At 40.5% G+C, this 14,252-nt stretch overlaps 1 protein-coding gene across 12 annotated transcripts in view; it reads right to left on the bottom strand.

The window, feature by feature from the left end:
- Nucleotides 1-14,252, bottom strand: part of ARID1B (AT-rich interaction domain 1B) — a 425,168-nt gene that overhangs the window by 146,945 nt on the left and 263,971 nt on the right. The window lies entirely within an intron of this gene.

The following is a 14,252-nucleotide window of genomic DNA, read 5'->3' as shown; positions in this document are numbered from 1 at the left end:
ATGTTAAAAAAAAAAAAACAGAAGAAGAAGATAGCAGGAGGGGAAGAATGAAGAGGGGGAAATCGGAGGGGGAGACGAACCATGAGAGACGATGGACTCTGAAAAACAAACTGAGGGTTCTAGAGGGGAGGGGGTGGGAGGATGCGTTAGCCTGGTGATGGGTATTAAAGAGGGCACGCTCTGCACGGAGCACTGGGTGTTATATGCAAACAATGAATCATGGATCACTACATCGAAAACTAATGATGTAATATATGGTGATTAACATAATAATTAAAAAAAAAAACAGACGAGAAACACATCAGAAAACACAACAGAAAGTAAAAATCCTCAGTAGTGCCACAACGCAGAGCTAGCCCAATTCTAACATTTTGCCATATTTCCTTCTAGTCCTTTTTCTTACGTAGAGCACAACAGCTGATCTTTAAGCTTGATATGTATGCAGAACCAAGTTAGGTACCTAGTGACCTACTTGCCATCTTCTATCAAGAAAGTGAATCTTGGGGCGCCTGGGTGGCTCAGTCGTTAAGCGTCTGCCTTCGGCTCAGGTCATGATCTCAGAGTCCTGGGATCGAGCCCCGCATCGGGCTCCTCGCTCTGCGGGAGGCCTGCTTCTCCCTCTCCCGCTCCCCCTGCTTGTGTTCCCTCTCTCGCTGTGTCTATCTCTGTCAAATGAATAAATAAAATCTTTAAAAATAAATAAATAAATAAATAAAAAAAAAAAAAAAAAAAAGAAAGTGAATCTTTTGAGGCGCCTGGGTGGCTCAGTCCTTAAGCGTCTGCCTTCGGCTCAGGTCATGATCTCGGGGTCCTGGGATCGAGCCCCGCATCGGGCTCCCTGCTCCACGGAAAGCCTGCTTCTCCCTCTTCCACTACCCCTGCTTGTGATCCCTCTCTCACTGTGTCTCTCTCTGTCAAATAAATAAATAAAATCTTAAAAAAAAAAAACACCTCATAAAAAAAAGAAAGCGAACCTTTTGTTTCCCAGATGATTTTCAGTTTTGTAATTTGGGCGTCTTTTTAATGTAACTGTAAATTTAAAAAAATTATAATCAGTGTTCCACATCATCTCCTTTAAGTGACCAATTACGGTTTACAGAACAATGCTGTTCTCATAGGCGGGGATGCTGGAATGCGGTTTTGTGTCGTCACTCACTCAGTCGAAGAAGCTGGGCTAGGAGTGCTCACGTGCTACAATGGAAGGTATGTTTGCAGAATTACTTTTCGCTGGCTTGCAGCCTCTCATTACCCACCACTCATGATTATTAGTGTCAAGCTGATGTTGAATTCTTCCCAGAGAAAAGTCTCCATGTTTGCTTTAGATTCTGGCAATTGGTCTATATTCTCAGCATTCAAATAGGATTGCCCTTGAAGAACCTAACATTACTGGTACAAGGAACGTGAACAAATGCTGAAAAGTGGGGAGTTTAAGTGTCTAAGAATGGTAAGAGGCTCAGACAGGTCTTACTTTCTTTGGCGAGAACGTATCTGAAACGGTAAGTAACTATATTAACTGTAGCCTAGACAAGAAATCCGTGCTGTTACATCTCCAGTTGGCTGCAAACATCATAGCACATTTTTTGGTTAGCAGCTTTATATCCAGGTAGCCCATGGTTGACAATGGTAGGCCATAAAGATACTCAGGAACTTACTACTGAATATTCTGCCAGCAGAAAGAAATAATAAACATAAGATCCCTAAATCTGACACAGGTAGAATATGAGTAGCATGTAAAAAAATAAAAGTTTTAGACTATTTTTAGACTGCAACAGCTAATCCATGCTAGTATTAACCAAACTATATTTCATCAATTCTTAGAACTGTTTAGCAAATTGTTAATGGGGCTCACACACAATATTTCAGGTAGAAACGTGATAGAAGCATTAAAACATGGGAAGAGCAATAAAATAAGTCACTGAGAGGTAATATACAGCATGGTGACTATATTATATACTATGGTTAACAGTACTGTCTATTTCAAAGTTGCTAAGAGAATAAATCTTAAAGCTTTCAGCACAAGAAAAATAACTGTGTAACAAATGTACAGTGATAGATATCAGACTTATTGTGATTATTTCAATATATATAAATATTGAATCATGTTGCATACGTGAAACTAATATAATGTTCTAAGTCAATTATATCTAAATAAATAAATATTTATAAAACAAACAATACGGGGAGAGCAAAGTTTGACTCCTTTGGAAGAGAAACACTTATGAGGAACTGTTAGGAACAGTACAGAGTTTTCAGAACTAAAAAAAAAAAAAAAGCCACAGTAAACACTTACTCCAGTCCTTTGTTTTTAGAATGTGAAACTGAAGACCAGAGACTAAATTATTTACATTAAAACTATGCCCGGGTTCTATAGACACAGACTACATTAGAATGCAGTTTTCTAGGTATGTTTATTAACAAAATGTTACCACTAATATTGACAGCCTCATCCCAGAGCTGAAAGGACAAAGAGAGAGAGAGAGGGAGGGAGGGAGGGAGGGAAGGAAAGGGAGCAGGGAGGGGGAAAGAAAGAGAGGGAGGGAAAAGGAGGAGGGAGGGAGAAAGAAAGAGAGGGAGGGAGAGGGAGGAGAGGGAGGGAGAGAAAGAGGGAGAGAGGAAAGAGGAGGGAGGATGGGAGAGAGAGGGGAAGAAGGGAGGAGAGGGGAGAGGGACAGAGGGAGAGAAGAGGCGCATGAACATGCGCTGGTCACAAGAGCACCCCTAGACCTACTGAAGTGCATTTTCTAATAGTTGTTGTTTTACACTGTGTATCTTGGTACGTGACTCTATCTCAAAATCCCACTTCATTTAGTAAATAAGGGCATGACTCTAAGTGATAAAAGGAAGAACATGCAAAACCATGTAGCAGAGATGTCCCAATTTGTGTAATAGCAGGATACACTTTAACAGATCCTTTGGTGATTTAAAACAGACCTTTTATTTTCTCATTTCTAGCCTTTGGTGTGTCTCACACAATGTTTTCTCTAGTTCTCCGGTTTCTCAAACTTACAAATGTGTTCACTCCATGTCCTGCGGGTGAGTCACAACAGCTGTCTCGTGCAGGCCCATAAACAAGAGACCATAAAGTGGTACAGGAGAGGACGGCCAGCTCCCACGGCCACAGACAGACTCCACCCAGCCGCTACCTTGTGACCTGATCGGGGCAGGACACCCACCTCCAACACAGCAAAGGAACTCATGATTAAATTCAGAGGGAATCCAAACAGCAATAAGGTATTTTATCACTTAAACTGATAAAGCATCTGATTTTTTCATTCGTCTGATGACTACCCACAGGATTCACAAGAGGGAAATATAAGAGGAGCAAATTGTGAAGACAGACTGTTTTGTGAAATCATAATCCATGAAATATACCATCTGTGATCTAGCACAGTTCTCACCCTACAATGGATCCCTAGTGCAATTTGACATGATAAATAGTTTATTTTATAGAGTTCTGAGTTCTGAAGTATCTATAATTGTTTTAGGTCTTCAACATATGGGATACAGCACAGATTGAATTTAAATTCCTGAGAACAGAGGAATTAACTGTACCTGTGGAAAAGCTGGTCATGTGTAATGCACAACGACACACCGTAGGACACAAAGGCAGGAAGAAAAAGAGGAATAAGGAGGGACAAAGAAAAAGGGAGAAAGGAACATTAAACAGAGAACAGGAGAACATACAAGATGCATGACAAGTGTTAGAAGAGTTTCTGATGGATGAATGGATCAATGACTACATGTGGGAAATAAATAGCCAGACAAGTAGACAAAACTTTTGGCAGATGTGACAAATAATATTATTAAAGATTTTAATCTAGCACTCTTGAGCTCAATAGTGTGGGAAAACTCTACACATGCATTTAGGCCAGGGAGCAGCTTTGTGAGAAGCAGGAACAAGTGGCATTCCGGGCAGACGCGGCCTCACGGAACCACGGTGCCTCTCTGTGGAAGAATGCCGCACCCCTCTCTCAGCAGAGGGCACCTTAGCAGAGGGCACCTCAGCAGATAGGGCACCTCAGCCCTATCTGTGCCCGCCAGCAGTGAGTCCTAGCTGTGTGGCTTAGTCACAGTGACCCCCTCCTGATGCCACAGAAGCCAGCGAAGGAGGAGCCTCTGACAGCTAGGATCAGAAGCGTGGTCCTTGTGGTCTGAACTTAGTTCACTTCTTTTTTCTGCTAATTACTAGCCACTCAGCCTTATATACATTACTCAGACTCTCCTCTGAGGCCTGAATTTCTTCAGGGACAAACTGGTCTAAGTGGTTAAATAATGATACAAAAGAAAGCGCTTGGAATAGTGCTTGGCAAATAGCGAGAGTACAGTAAATGATAGCTATTATTATTTTATCTTTTTATCCAAACCATTTTGTCATTTAATCCTGACAGCAGTCTCATTAGGTAGGGTCGACCAGCTGCATTTTATACATAAAAATATAGGCAATAGGTTCAGAGGGTGAGGTGGGCCGTGATTCCAGTGTAGTCCTTGGATCTCAAAGCCCATGGTATGTCCACTACTCTGATCCTTGTTCTTCTCCTTCTTGTTACGGTTCCTACTCCCATGCCAAACAAAGGACAAGAGAAGAAAAAAGCCACAGTAAAAGAAAAAAAATGGTACTCTACCAGTGTTTCCAGAAGATTTACTCTTTTTCTCAAATGAAAATCATTTAACAATCCCAGTGAATCTGCTTTGCCTCCTAGCAAAAAATCCTTAGTTTTGCTTTGATAAAAAATGAAAGTCTTCCCCACTGCAATTAGCTTCCAGATTTTCTGTTGGAACAGAAAGTAGCAAAATACCATCAACAGTTTTTCAACAAGAGGACTAAATGTGATTTATTCTTTGGAAAAAAACCACAATCCTGAATCCAGATATAAGCTACCTGTTAAAGACCATAATAACATCATGCAAGCAGGATGGTGTTTTGGCCCAAAAATGTCATTAGAATTAAGACTGCCTTCATTTAGATATCTAATGGAAGATATTTTAAAACTAATATGCATTACTTGTCAGGACAAATTTAAAATTTTGAGATTATACAGAACCCTCAGAAAATAGTAATTATGTAAGGAAGAATACTACAAACACAACTGGAAAGAACTGAACTATAATGTCCCTTCTGTTCTGGTTCTTAGAGGCTAACTTTTGAGTACTAATTTCCAACACAAAGGAAAGAATACTCTCTTCTGTGATACCCGTTACTTCTAAAATTTCTTTTCACAGCTACATGGCCGTAAAAACCGATGTTGATACACACTGCTTGAATGAGGTTTGTGGGGTTTTTTGCACAAAACGTTTTAATATTTTTAAGCGGAGAGATAATATAATACTACTAAATAAAGAATGGCTTCCCATTAGTACCCAATGACTCTCTGAAATATCACTGACTTTTATTCAGGAGAGTGGTTACCCTTGGTGGGGGGTTGAGGGATGGATGGAGTCATGATGCAGAGGGTGCACGAGAGGGCTTCTGAGGTCCAGGTGGTGTCTTCTGAACTGGGTACTGATGATGCAAGTGTGTTCGCTTGAGGAAATGTATCAAGCTGCACATTTCTAACTCGTGCCCTTCCCTTACATTTACGTTATACTTTCACAATATTTTTATTGAAAAAATGGACTTCAAGACAATAACCCCAAAGCCACTTGTCACAACAGAGGAGAAAAAAGGAAATAAAAGAAAACAATCCAGACAATCTCTGGGATCCTTACCGCCCTATCTCATCCTGATAGATTAGCACGAACACATGCTACACTCTTCTTCAGTATTCTTCCTGAATATATGACCTGCTTTCAGAAAAGCAAGAGTCCAATTTAAACAGAAGTTCCTATGGGTAGGTAATGGTTTGACCCCTGATCCCACTACCACAATTGTTCCAATTCTCTAATGATTTCCCTGCAGGGTTCATTTACCAGTTCTGGGTCAAAGACCAACATGCCCATGAAGTCAAGGGTCAACAAAAACAGTGCTTGATGTATTTGAAAAGAACTGTACCATAAAGGCACATTTCATCAATTAGAAATGGTTTTTGAATTAAAATAAAAGGAAGTCTAAACCATAATATTGTCATCATTTACATTGACACATTCACAGGCATACACAGATGTAATGATATATTCCAACTGAAGTACAGAACCACTATTATCCAAAGCCAAAGTAGTACTAGCAAAAAAAAAAAAAGGAACAATTTTGCTTTATTATCTTTAGTAGTACTATATTTGAGAGCTTTTTCCATTTGCCTCATAGATTTTCCTTTAAGTTTCCATTAATTTGAACTTCTTTTAACTTCTGTTCCTCAGGACTTTGAACAATATGGTTAACGATGGACTAGATAGGGCCTCAGAGAGGTAAATTTCCCCAAATATGATAAACTAATGCCTTAGTAACCTTTTTGCTGAAGCCACTACCTTACTGCTTTCACATTCAGAAATACAATTACTTGCAACTAATAATTTCTTTCTTAATTTAAACAAAATGCCTCAGTACAATATAGGTTGAAGTTGGTACAAAAGCTCTATTTGAACTTGAAGGTGGAGTAATTTTTTTTGAGTTAAATTCAGTTCTTAATAAAAGAACTAAAGAGGGTGCCTGGGTGGCTCAGTTGGTTAAGCGACTGCCTTCGGCTCAGGTCATGATCCTGGAGTCCCTGGATCGAGTCCTGCATCGGGCTCCCTGCTCAGCGGGGGATCTGCTTCTCCCTCTGGCCCTCTTCCCTCTCGTGCTCTCTCTCATTCTCTCTCTCTCAAATAAATAAATAAAATCTTAAAAAAAAATAAAATAAAAGAACCTAAGATAAATAATTCCCTCTACTGTTATTTGTACAGAAAAGGAAGGAGAGAAGACACCAAAAGGAAAAAAAAAAAAAGAGAGAGAGAGAGAGAGAAGAGGGAGGGAGGGAAGAGCTCAAGCTGGAAGAGGAGAAGGGAGAGCAGGAGGGATTCGATTATGCCACGGTCATACCTCCACAGTGCCTTTCAGACTAGTCGTTAGGATGCGGGGGCAGGGGGGTTCTTTAGGCAAACAGCAACTGAGGAAGCATTTGGAAGCCTTTCCTGTGAATCCAGCCAGCCTTGTACATTTCCCACTTGACTATACTTTGGATTGGGTTACAAGTACTTATGAATGAGAAGGTCTGGAAGAATGAAAATTAAAACAAATCAAAGTCTTCCTAGTGAGCAACACTATACTTGAAACACAAAAGAAATGCTATGAAGAATGTTTCTACATCATTAAAAAAACAGAACATAGCTTCTAAATGTTTGATTTTGCTCTCCAGAATTACAAATGGACACAGCTAAACAAGCTTTCTGGAGAAACGGGGTTTAGTTCTCAACGTTTATAAATACGTGAAAAACAATTACTACTGTTCAGTAGACACATGTAAAATTACCTTAAAGAGCAAGGTCAACTCCTAGGCTAGCAATATCCTTCTATATTCGTACCAGTTGTACTGATCTATCATCACAAAAACTTAATCAAATGAACGGCTGATCAACATTAGAAGCAAAGAAAAAAACGAATCACAGAGCTTCCACAAGGCAAAGCTGACGATGGGAGAAGGAAGCCAATGACCATCTCTGCATAATACTAAAGCATGGAAAACCAGCCTGGCATGCCTACTGGGCAAATGAAGGTGTCTGGCTGTCCTAGTCCAACACTACAAAACCTCCAAATTATTTAACTATCCCACATCCTGATGCCATACTCAAAGCAACCTCTTCCTGCTTTTTCATTTAAAAAAAATGGAGGAAAACAATAGCAACAGAAAGCAAAAGAAGCAAATATCACAGTGATGCATTTGGAAAAAGAGATTCAGCTTATCATGATTGCTGTGTCAAACATTTGGATATCTCTGAAAAGCGACAGCCCACACGGGCTATCCTTCAGTCCTTTCTTATTTACTGTCTCACTTTTGCTACTGCAAACTCAGTGTTTATTAGCTGTTGGAAAAATTTACTATGGTGTCGCTCTCATAAAAATATTTTTCCACCTACAATATGTTATGAGCTTGGGAAGTCTCTAGCACAGACACTTGATTTTAATGGTCCTTAATTGGGCTGTCTGAAAAACAAAGCCAGATTTTATATGCTGTAAAAAAGTACAGAAAAGGTTTAATCAGCTATTTTTGGACTTTTTGGACTATCATTTAAAGACTGGCACAGAGTATACACCCTGTATGGATGGATTAGGGTTAGCAAATAAGACATGGGAACCTAGTTAAATTTGTGTTTCAGATAAATAAATTTGCTAGCATTAAGTATGTGCCACGCAATATTTGGGAGCTACTTCTACTAAAATTTTATTCATCATTTCTTTCTTTTTTTTTTTTTAAGATTTTATTTATTTGTCAGAGAGAGAGAGATTGAGACAGGGAAAGCGCACAAGCAGGGGGAGTGGCAGGCAGAGGGAGAGGCAGGCTCCCCGCTGAGAAAGGAGCCCCACGTGGGACTTGATCCCAGGACCCTAGGATTCTGACCTGAGCCTAAGGCAGACTCTTAAATGACCAGGCGTCCCTCATTGCTTCTTGGAAATTCAAATTTAACTGGGTGATTTGATTTTTCTTCCTGAATCTGGAAACCCTCAGAGAGATGGATGGAAAGTCATAATAACTAGGAGTTAAAATGCCAGAGCCCAATGCCCAGATCCACCACCAGTTGTGAGATGTTAAGCAGGTGCCTTACCCCTTTGGTGCTTCTGTGTTATTCTCTATGAAATGGGATGAGACCTGCCACAGCTACCTTGCAGGGCTGATGTGAGGTTCAAATAATAGGGTGGAAGCAGCAATAAGCACAGAGCCTTTGTACGTGCTGGGTACTGTTCCAAGGGCTCTCCGTGAGGAACTCAAGCAACCTTCACAACTTTTAGGTGTTTACTGTTATTCTCATTTAAAATTACACTACTGGGACGCCTGGGTGGCTTAGATGGTTAAGCGTCTGCCTTCGGCTCAAGTCATGATCTCCAGGTCCTGAGACTGAGCCCCGTGTTGGGCTCTCTGCTCAGCGGGGAGCCTGCTTCCCCCTCTCCCTCTGCCTCTCCCCCTGCTTGTACTCTCTCTCTCAAATGAATAAAATCTTAAAAAAATAAAATAAAATAAAATTTTACTATTATATATATTCATTATTCAAACGGTGAACAAGATAAATTCAAATGTAGCCAGGTACCAGAGTCTATGCTCTTAATTTGCCGTTGTAGAAATAAAAATATCCGGGTGCCTGAGTGGCACAGTTGGTTAAGCGTCGGACTCTTGATTTCGGCTCAGATCGTGATCTTGGCATTGTGAGATCGAGCCCCACTTCTGCCCTGCGCTCAGCACAGAGTCAGCTTGAGTTTCTCTCTCCCTCTCCCTCTGGCCCTCCTGCTTGTGCTCTCTCTCTCTCAAATAAATCTCAAAGATTTATTTATTTTAGAGAGAGACAGAGAGTGTGCATGAGCAGGGAGAGGTGCAGAGGGAGAGAGAGAAGCAGTCATCCCCCCTGCTGAGCACAGAGCCTGATGCCACCCAGGCACCCCATAAATAAATAAATCTTTGAAAAGTAAGAAAATAAAAATATGATAACATGGATGTAAAAAGATACATGAACAGGAGATGTTCTTAATACTACTAAAGAATTAGAAGAAATTAAACTATGGTCAAAATACATTAGCTTATATCTCAGTTGGGGGACAGCCTGAGTGAAGAGCTATAAGGAGAAGAGATGCAACCCCCCCCTCTGCCATCCAGAGGCTTCCTCAGAGTAGGGCTGGGGAACATTTTTTAGGAAGGCTAAAAATGAAAAAGACCAGCGGCTCCATGGGGAAGAAGCTGTAAAAGATCATTTATGAGTTAACTAACCATAGATGGACAAAATTAACCTTGGTGTGGACAAGGGATTTGCTGAGATGGAAAGGAAGGACAGAGCTCAGAGAAGCTGAGAAGAGCAAATTAGCAGGGGGTTAAGGACCGAATCAAAATTTGTAAAATAAGCCCTTAGTAGATATTTATTACCATCTCAGGATTGTGAATGCTGTAGGCAGCATGGAGGGGCCACTGAGTGCGATGAGAAAATGAGAGAAATAGAAAAATACGTATTTCAGATTGTGCCCTAAGGATATTAAAATGCTGTAAAAGTTAAGTTTAACCCTGTATTTGTAACCAGGTAGAAACTTTCTTGTTGTGTGTGAATTTGTTTTTAACGAAAAGTATTGTTTAAGAAAAATTAACTACTGAAGCAACTGAATATCAGAAAATGATTTTTTTCTTCCAATGACCACAGGCCTTGGGATCTTACATTTATTACATCAAGCGTGTAATGCATGGGGTTCATAGAGAAATAGAGTATTTGGCAAATAATTCTTTTTACTCCAGATAATTACCCAAGCCTAAAAGATACACACTATGCATACTATACATGATTATAAAGCAAAAATCCAACATTCTCTGCTTTAACATCACTCGTTTCTGAATTCAACGCTGAGATGTACTATACATAATTTAAGAACTGTTTTTATCAACTGATGGGTTGTCTTTACAGATGTGAACTTATCAATGTTCTGTTTAGTGTTAGTATCTAGACACGGAGTTGGCAGCAAAGTTCCTGTTTCACTAATTACATTCTTTTCCAAATTTCACTCTGCCTGGGTGTCCAGGTAATTGCAATTAAGGCAGGAATCTGGTAATTAGAAATTCAAGTGCCCTGCCAGGAACAATACACGTCCTCTTGACGTGCTGCCCACAAGACCTAATTCACTTGGAAAGGACAGACACTGATGTGAAGTGGCAGTGTAGATGTTGATTAAGCAATAAGCACTGAAATAAATTTCTCCCCTCATTGTTCTCCCTAAAACCAAATGCACTGTATCTCATTTAAGCTCCCAAAAAGCCTTCTGTGAATTCTCAAACACATAGGCAACAGCAGAATCACTAACACTCAAAAAGCTTGCTCGCTATCTCACAAAATCTTTCCAGGCTGGGGAGGGGTCCCTCAAGGCCGCACGGTCTTGACGGGCAGCAGAGTCAGGGTGCGAGGAATTAAGGGTCACTGTACCTTCCTAATCATTACATCCCAGGCTTTCCAGAGGGCCAGCCCAGTGAAAGGATTAATAAATGTTGAATGAACTGGTCTCAGAACATGCCCACACTCTAATCTCAGAAAACTTTTTGTAAAATGTAAGAATAAACAGCTTTCACTTACGAACTGACTAATTTCCTTTAAATTAAACCATATCTTCAATAAGCCTCAAATTTTATAGTATACTACTGAATATTTACGAACAAATTCATTATGCAATGAAGGTTTCAAGCAGGAAGGCAAAAAACAAACATGTAACTTTTCAACTACGCCTTTAAATGCAATGACTTCATTTATCTAAAACATTTTCTAGCTAATGGAGTAATTTTACAGTTTCTTTTATTCCTGACACCACATAAATCTATTATATAACAAGCTGCTCTAAATGATAATGTAAAACTTTACTTTTTACAACAATTTACTATTGCCTAAGCAATTCCACATTTTCTCGTTTTGTTCTTTTTTTTTTTTTTATTTTTTTTTTATTTTTTTAAAGATTTTATTTATTTATTTGACAGAGAGAGACACAGCGAGAGAGGGAACACAAGCAGGGGGAGTGGGAGAGGGAGAAGCAGGCTCCCTGCAGAGCAGGGAGCCCGATGTGGGACTCGATCCCAGGACCCTAGGATCATGACCTGAGCCGAAGGCAGTCGCTCAACCGACTGAGCCACCCAGGCGCCCTCTCGTTTTGTTCTAAAAGGCTAAAGATACACAACTAATCAATAGATCCTCTCCAAATCCAGTCTTTCTTATGCTAAGAGATAACTGGTGACGAATGAATCTTTTTTTTTTTTTTAAACAAAAACCCATTTCCAAGCTGTAGCACCTCTGGTTATGTCTCATCATGCTGAAACGTGATGAAACCCATCCAGGCCAGGTGTTCCAGGCCCTCCAACCTCTTTCTGACTAAAGTCATTGTCTCCGGCCAAATTTATCTCTACATTCCTGCCTGTCTGTGGCGCTGCTCTCCAGTGGCACCGTGTCACTTGGCATTCAAAACCACATCGCCCCAGATCACACTGCGCTTCTCCCCTTCTGGAGCCTTGCTCCAACATGGCGGTCCCATTTCTCTAATGGCACTAGAGTGTCAACAAGAGTCGAAACCATGTGTCAGTCTTCCTGGTTTCCTCGGTGCCTGGCACAGGGTGGGGAAGCTCCGAGTCTGCCTCCTCTCTGACCGCAAGGCCTGCTCCCATGTAACGACAGGCCATCAAAGGGCAGCCTGCAGAATGGCAGCAATAAGCCAGCACAGGGGTCAGCATCAAATAGTTGAAGAAAGAGCTGCTAAGACTTTAGAGAGAAGCCTAGGGTGGTTCAGGCAGGTGTGGGAGCATACCCCAACGTCCTAACCCCCCCTGGAGGCAAGGTGAGGGCACTGGTGGAGAGGAAGCAGTAGGGTCAGGTGGAACAAAGACTTGGCTGCTTTGGCTCGTATGGAAGTGGGTATCTGTCTTGCTATACTATGGCCACGGCTTTTCTTAAATGCTGTGGAGTTTGTTCATCTTATAGTCAAACAGATTCCCCCAAAGTGTAAATCCATAAAACACTCCATTAAAACTTTTAAAGGTCTGCAAGAGAAACAAAATTAATTAGTAATTTTCATGCCAACATGAGTTATTCCTCAGTTATATCAGAAAACCACCCCATTCTAGCTTTGGAGTAGACCATTGGTAACATCAACCCTAACTAAATTTAATCCCTCTAAACTTCTGAGTCTAGAATCAAGGGTAGTATATAGTTCTTACTTTTTTAAACTGAAGTCTTTGTCACATTTTCAAAATCCAGGTGCCTTTAAAAGCAAACCATTAGATCTGCTTCACATCTGACTGCTTAAACTTGTGGCCCAACAGACTTCCTCCACCAAAAGGATTCAAACCAAGTACATAAAAATCCTATTCAAAATATATTATTTTTTCTCTAAAGTAATTCTGAAAGGAATCAGGTATTGGCAAAGAAATTCAAAATATCTTCACATGGGTACATAATTTTAAGAGGATAGGCCTGTTTTTTTAAAAAGACAAAAGATAGTTTGGGCTTTTTATTCATTATATTTTATCTGGGCCTAATCCATAGAATTTGTAAAGAAAAAATACTGAATTCTTTAAACATTAAAACAAAACTGAATTTCATAAGCCACATTTCCCCTTATATACTCCAAAAATGATTAGTCAAATCTGAATGTCAAAATGGTGACTTTGTAAAATATTAAGAAAAAAAAATTTTTCTTAGCATTTCAAGTCTATAAAACTAACCAGAGTCACCAGACTTCATGTTCTATAATTGGCATGCCTGTGAAGATTCCTGAGATCATAACCAAACATATCTACTGGAAGAAGAAATTGAGATCATCAAAACCTTTCAACAGAAGCACTGGAAACAGAAACGCAGACTGTTCTCCACCTACCCCAGAAGTACATCAACTGCACAGTTAGAGTCTATAGTAAGAAATTACTTCTCTTGCTCTAGAGCGGGGCCTCAGGAGCTAACCATACAAGAAATAACACTGCTGTAATAACAGAGACAGATAGCTCCGTTAACAGGGCTTAGCATTTATCTTCAATGTTGTCAGTCAAATATGTCCTATCCTATCCCACTTTCATTTTCCCTTTTTTTATAAAAATTCGAGCACACTCTGAGTACATGTAGAGAAAAGTTTTTCAAATGTGAATCACTAACTGTGGTAGGCAGAATTCTAAGGGGACCCCCAAGATGCCCGGCCCCGGGGTGCCCACATTCTGCTCAACTCCCTCCCCTGGAATGTAACACCAAGGATGTGCCAATGCTTCTGTGCTCCTGCCTCACTGTAGGGCAAAATGGATTTTGCAGATGGAAATAAGGCCCCTGAACAGCTGACTCTGAATTACTGAAAGGAGATTAACCTGGGTGGGTCTGACCAAATCAGGTGACCCCTTAAGAGAGGTGGGAGAGACATGAAGCAACTCTTCTGCCAGCACAATGTTGTAGAGAGGGCCCATCCCTGGAGTGGCTCATGGCTGGAACCCAGCAAGAAAGTGGGGACCTCACAACCAGAGCCACAAGGAAGTGAATTCTGTCAACAACCAGTGAGCCTGGAAGAGGACCCGAACCTCAGATGAAACCAAAGCCTCAACAATAACTCCATCTCAGTCTCGTGACACCCGGAACAGAGGACCCAGTAACTCAACTGCTGACTCATGGCAACTGTGAGATAATTAATGGGTGTGTTTTCT

Source organism: Leptonychotes weddellii, chromosome 8 (genome assembly GCF_054177405.1).
Source record: "Leptonychotes weddellii isolate Sample4059 chromosome 8, ASM5417740v2, whole genome shotgun sequence".
Lineage (NCBI taxonomy): Eukaryota > Metazoa > Chordata > Mammalia > Carnivora > Phocidae > Leptonychotes > Leptonychotes weddellii.
The sequence above is the reverse complement of the archived record's forward strand: the minus strand, read 5'-3'. Positions and strand labels throughout refer to the sequence as shown.